Genomic DNA, 6,216 nt, shown 5'->3' with positions numbered 1-6,216 from the left:
GTATAATTTGTTTCTAAGTCCAAAACTGGTCGGGTCGGTTTTCCCGCGTTCCACGCGTTTAGGCGCGAGGCCGCCGGGCGGTCTCGCGCTCAGTCTTCGTCGGGGGCTCTCAGGGGTCGGACGCTCCGCGAACGTCGGGCCAGCACTTCTAGTTTCTCTTCAACATTTCAGCAATAATGTAAGTTTCTACAAACCTTTCAATCAGCTCGGCGCCGACCCCACTTCAGTCGCACGATACGTCGTGCGATTCTTAACGTAATAATTATTCCCTACAGGGATCTTTAACTTAATACGTAAGGCCATGTCCAGTTGAAGGACAGCGTAATATTGGCACACAGTTTTCGGCTTCAGTAGCCAATTAATTGTTATCGTCGAGAATCTTGTGAAAGACTGAGTAACTTTCATATTGTAACTTTCTTCGTGTTTTAGTGTAATTGGTAACGTGTGTTTTAAGTGACTATCTTGCCACGCATTGAAACTTTACGCGTACGTCGCTCACTGACGTGATAGCATAACTTTTCGAGACTTTAGTTTTTCGTCGCAGGCTAGACTGCAAACCACCCTAATCACAGAGTTTCCGCTACTCGTTTACTTTTCTACATAATTTGTTGCAACTATAATTCCGTGACTGAATACTGAATCTTACTCAGGGACACGTAGCCACCGATTCAACCCGTTGATTTCACTTTGCAATCTACCCTGGTCGCGCGTATTGTTCGCCCGCGCTCATACGTGTGTCACAGCGGTTCGACAACGGGACCAATCCGTGTACCAACGTTGAATAAAGTGCAGTGTTTTTGTAATCTGTTTACTAATCATTTATAAGGCGTCCTGGGTGGCCTAAACAGCCCAGGTAATTTCTGAACGTAATTTTCAAACTCCGAGACACACTCCTGCCTGCAGCCACGAGGCCGAACCCCCGTTAAAAACCCTGAGATATTGTACAATACTAATAATTAATTAAAAAACTTAAACAGGCAACGGGGATAGCGTCAACTTTAAATAATTACTTATATCAATATAAACATTCCAAACTGTTACAAAAATCCTTTTTCATCTAGTTTCAATAATCGTTAAACATATTATATCAACTGTTATGTGTCGTGTTGCACCGCCCCCAGCTACTTGGCACCCTAGGGGGTTGCCTAGTTCACCTATATCATTGAATATATATATAATGTATAGAAGTCGCGAGCCCAGGTTAAATTTTCTGTCCGGTTTCTTAGAAGAATTGTTGTAGTTCCAAGCTCCGCCGCTGCGATCGCTTTCATCGCTGTGTATCGGCCGTATACGCCCCTGGCGGTATTTGGCAGAACTAGGTTAACCAGCCTCTCGTGACATCATCCTTCACCCCCCCCCCCCCCCTCGAAAATCCCAGACCAACGATTCAAATTACCCGGCAGGTCTTATCAGCATCGTTAGGCGACCTTGAAGAGGAGCTTCCCTTACCGTCGTTTGAGAATGATGAAATCCCAAAAGAAGCTAGCCACGGAAATCACTGAATGATGGGATTCTGTACCCGAGTGAAGTGAAAATTAGCTATTAAAACTTTGTATTGGGCCAATAGTCAGTGTTACGTTCAAAATATGGTTTTATTTTAAAAGTAAAATACTTATTTAAACTATATTTCGCGTTTGTACAAATTTACTTTTAGATATTGGCAAGGAAAATCAACATACCTTAAACAATCTTCTCTTATTCAACGTTATCTATTAAGTAGTAAAAGGGGTAGATATTTTTAAAAATAAAAATAAAATGTAACCCACTAAATCAGTATTGGCAAGATATATATATATAAATTCAATATTAAAATACGCACATTAAAATTTTTTATGAACTTTTTTCGGTAATAAAAATTCAGGATGATTTTGGTTTAATTGGTTTACGTATATTGCTATATTTTCTAAATCACATAGAAAAGGGAAAACAGTGCATCAGTGAAAATTCAAAAATTTAGTTTAAGTAATACTAGCCATACCAAAAGATCAATATGCGAGATAAGAAATTTGGTAACTGCTCTACATTTCAAATAAAAATGCATTGGTTTCATGAATACTGAAATGTATGCGTAATAAGGCATATTATGTTATTATACTAAGCATGACTATAACTAAAAAATTACAGTAATTTAAAACGATGGCAGTCTTAACATACAATAAGTGCGTGGGGGTCTTAGTTTATTTTTTAATTGGCTTCTTCGTCGGATGGAAAAGAGTTAAGATTTCATCAAGGAAAAATATATTCTCAAAGTCACTAAACCGGGAGATAGAAATTAAGGTAGGTACTTAATTTTAAATAAAAGTTAGAATAGACTTACGCTAAACGAATTAAAAATAAGCCGTAAAAATATTTTTATTTATTAAATATGTTCTATACTTGACAGTTCTTTGTGTATAATTCTTCAAAAATCTTTGAAATTTAATACATATTTTCTTAAAATGGTAGAATATCAGCAATACCCGGAAATTACGTGAGCAAAGCCACGGGTTATTAGATACACTTTTATTTTAAAATAAAAACAATTATGCATTTGTAGTTCACGAATGTGATATTTTGTTTATTGCTTCACAACATTCATTTACCAGTCTCAAATTTCATCGTACCACTTGTCAGAAATGTCACCAAAAATGAGAGATAGTTTTTTTTGACGAATTTCAATTACGAGGAAACCTTTCGCAAGACTTTTTTCTTCGCAGTAGTCACTGGGACACCATTAATTTAAATCCACTAAGATAATAAAATTGTATGTATAATGATTTGTTTTTGTATATTTATATAACTTCCCAACCAATTTTTAATGATTTTCATGTGAATAAAAACTTGTAAAGCAATTTAATTAACTGTGTCATAATACTTCTGATTAGATGGAAATACAAACTTTTCATCAGTAATATACGATGATAAAAATATTTATTATTGCAAAATAATATTCACTGTTCAAATGCAAATTTAAATAGATTATTCATACATGTTTCCTGCTAATTAATGGTTTAAAATAATAATTTTTTAGTATAAAATCATTTTTCTCTTGTGTTAAAATGGGTTGCTAAAATGAGGAATTATAAATATGTCACTTACTAAGTCCGTGCACAGATTTACACAAAACAGCAATGTAAACAATATTTTTTGGTAGTTTCTAATTTTGTGCCCTGGATAACATGAATTTGGTTTAATTCACACCAAAGTGAATTTTTTGAACAACTTAAATTGATGTCATAAATAAATATTTATTTTATATTAAAAATCCACAAACAGTTTTTAAAATATAATATTTATCACGCCAGATGGAATAATAAACAAAAAATAGCTCTTATATGTTGTCTGTGTTTAAAGAATTGTATTATATTTCATGGAAATAATATTTACCTTTCGGTTATTAAAAGAAAATATATTTGTATTCAAAATACTTGCGCATCGTTTTTACGAGCATAAAGGCCGGGATACATTCGCAATAGCACGCAAACAGCACACAGATAGCACACACGCACAGAGATAGCACAGAGCTTGATGCTACATTCACGCACAACACAACACAAAATAATACCGGAAGCATTCAAAAAAGTTTTTTAAATGTAAAACTCCCGTTCACAATTTTGGTCACTGAAGTTGGCATACGTGACGTTTGTTTAGATTCGTGTGTTGTTATTGTGGTACGGTTTTCGTTAAAGCCAGAAATATTTTAAATATTTCAAAGTTTACGTACAAAACACAATGAGCATTCAAAAATATATATCACTGTTTATTTCAAATCCGGCTTCCTTAACACATTCAGACACAGACTTCCAAGCATTTAATTTAGCTTCTTCATTTTTGTATCCTGCGGATCCCCTGTCATACAAAATATTTTTACTTTCTATTACAGCTATCAAAAAGCTATCAAATGTGCCTTCCATTTTTATGTTATCGCGTGTTTGAAAACAATAACAAACTACTCAAGTTAAGAGCACCAATACTTTCGTGACAATTGTTCTTTTATAAGCCCACTCGAGTAGTACTTAAACTGTTTGCTGATTGGCTACCACCATGGTCGCGCACAGAAAATAACCTAAAAGTTAAAAGTTAATGAACTTTCTGTGCGCCGATCCTGTGCTATTTTTCTGTGCGCGTGCTATTTGCCAATGTGGCAGCTCATATCTAATAGTGTATGTTGAACTTCTGTGCGTCTGTGCTGTTTGCTTGCTATTGCGAATGTAGCCCGGGCTTAACTTGTGTATCTAACCTCAAAGCAAGGAATGTAAAGAGTGGGAACTCAATGCTATAACAAACACTTATTTTCTTTGGAGATCCGGGAAATGTGCGTTATTTATAAGCAACTTAACATAGTAAATCGTTAACTTTTCAGATCTATGTTGGCAAAATTGATTTTTTTTGTGGTCATTCGCTACTGGGAATATTCACCATATAAAGTTTAAGATTATTTATTTTGAATTACGAAACAACCAAAACATTATGTAAAAATGCTTCATCTTATGTTAAAAAAATTATAAACTGCATAGCCACAAAGTATGACATCATACCATTAGTTTCAGTTACTAATAACAACACGTGCACGCGTTTGAACAGTCATCGCAGCCATAGTTGTTTCATAGCTACCAAAATTATTCAACGTTGTCAAGAATTATTCCAAATTATGTTTTGCCATTTTACTCAATGCGCCACTCCGTTAACACAACATTTGATAAATTCTGAACTACGAATGTCAGTGGGAATGTACACTATACTGTACATTCCAATCTGATACGCTTTAAGAAATTTCTGTAGTTTTCTTATTATTAAAACTTAATTTTTGATGTATTTTTTTTTTTTTTTTCGGTGGCCGTACTCCTCCAATTCAGTTGCGCCCGCCGGTATCTAAGCGCTCGGATTTCAACAAAAGGCACCGCCTCTCGATAGAGTGAAACAGAGAATTACGCGCACGACCTTGAAAAAAGCGACGCTACAGCGCTCTGGCGTGGAAGCTGGTAACTACGAGTACCCTCTTGTGGAAAGAAGAGCTGTCTAGCGGCGGAGCTAACAACTACCTCAGTTTTGGATCCGAAAATTGGAATAATAAATCCTATCCCCTCGCGGTTTCTATAAGTTATATATATTCAATGCCTATATGGACGCGCCGGCCCTGATCATGTTAATGTGAATGTAATAAATACTTCATGTCTGACCTATGAATTATGTAGTGTTAATTTTTTTAAACTTTGATATCAATTTAACTGCTGTGTATTTATGTGCAAATAACATGAATTAAAAATATTATATTCCCTTTTTTTTATCAGTGATGTGACTAGCCAGTGGACCATTTTTACTCTTGACTTTTACCCTGCACTGCAAGATGGAATACCATACGTCTCGTTGGTCTTTACCAGTGGCGTAGCCAGGGGGTGGGGGGGTTAGGGGTTCAACCCCTCCCCCTTTAGCACAAAATCTTTAATAATTTCTTATTCATCACTCAAACAAATTTCATATTAAAATTAATAAAATTTTTACCATTACAATATTTAAATTTAAGAACCGAAAACTGCTAAAATAGCACTATTTTACACCTTAAAATCAAAATTTTCCCGGGGAGGACCCCCGGACCCCCCACTTTAATACGGGGGGCCCATGTTTCTTAACACCCCCCATGCATAAATCCTGGCTACGCCACTGGTCTTTACTGACACATCCTGTTGTGAGGTTACGAAACCTAACCCAGAGATGTGTGGCAGTAATGTTAACATTTCAAAGAGTCAAAGGAAACTAACTTTTTTATTTCAGTGATATGTTTATTTTATTGCCTTGTGTTTTAGGAAAAAAAAGTAATTTCGAATGGTGCATCTTTTGTGGCCATTATGTTATTTCTTCGTCTCTAAAGTACTATAATCGTGAATACTGGTTAACAATTTTACTGAGTCTTGGCATGAACTCTTCCCGGGAGGCCTAAGATGTACAAGTTCTGTCCCTGCCCGAACACGCCCGAATATTCACCTTCGGCCAACCTCGGGTTTATTTGTATATTTATATTTCTCTGTTTATTTTAATGTAGCTATACTAACCTAACTAACCATAACCTAACCGACCACTTTTAATATTTGAATTCATTTTTCCTGCGCAAAAATAAAACAAATCCCGAGGTTGGCCGAAGGTGAATATTCGGGCAGGGACAGAGCTTGATGTACATCTTAGGTTTCCCAACTCTTCACAATGACTAGACATAGTGTATCAACCACTTGATGTGACTTC

The sequence above is a fragment of the Bacillus rossius genome, chromosome 15, assembly GCF_032445375.1.
Source record: "Bacillus rossius redtenbacheri isolate Brsri chromosome 15, Brsri_v3, whole genome shotgun sequence".
Taxonomy (NCBI): Eukaryota; Metazoa; Arthropoda; class Insecta; order Phasmatodea; family Bacillidae; genus Bacillus; species Bacillus rossius.
Note: the sequence above shows the minus strand (reverse complement) of the source record.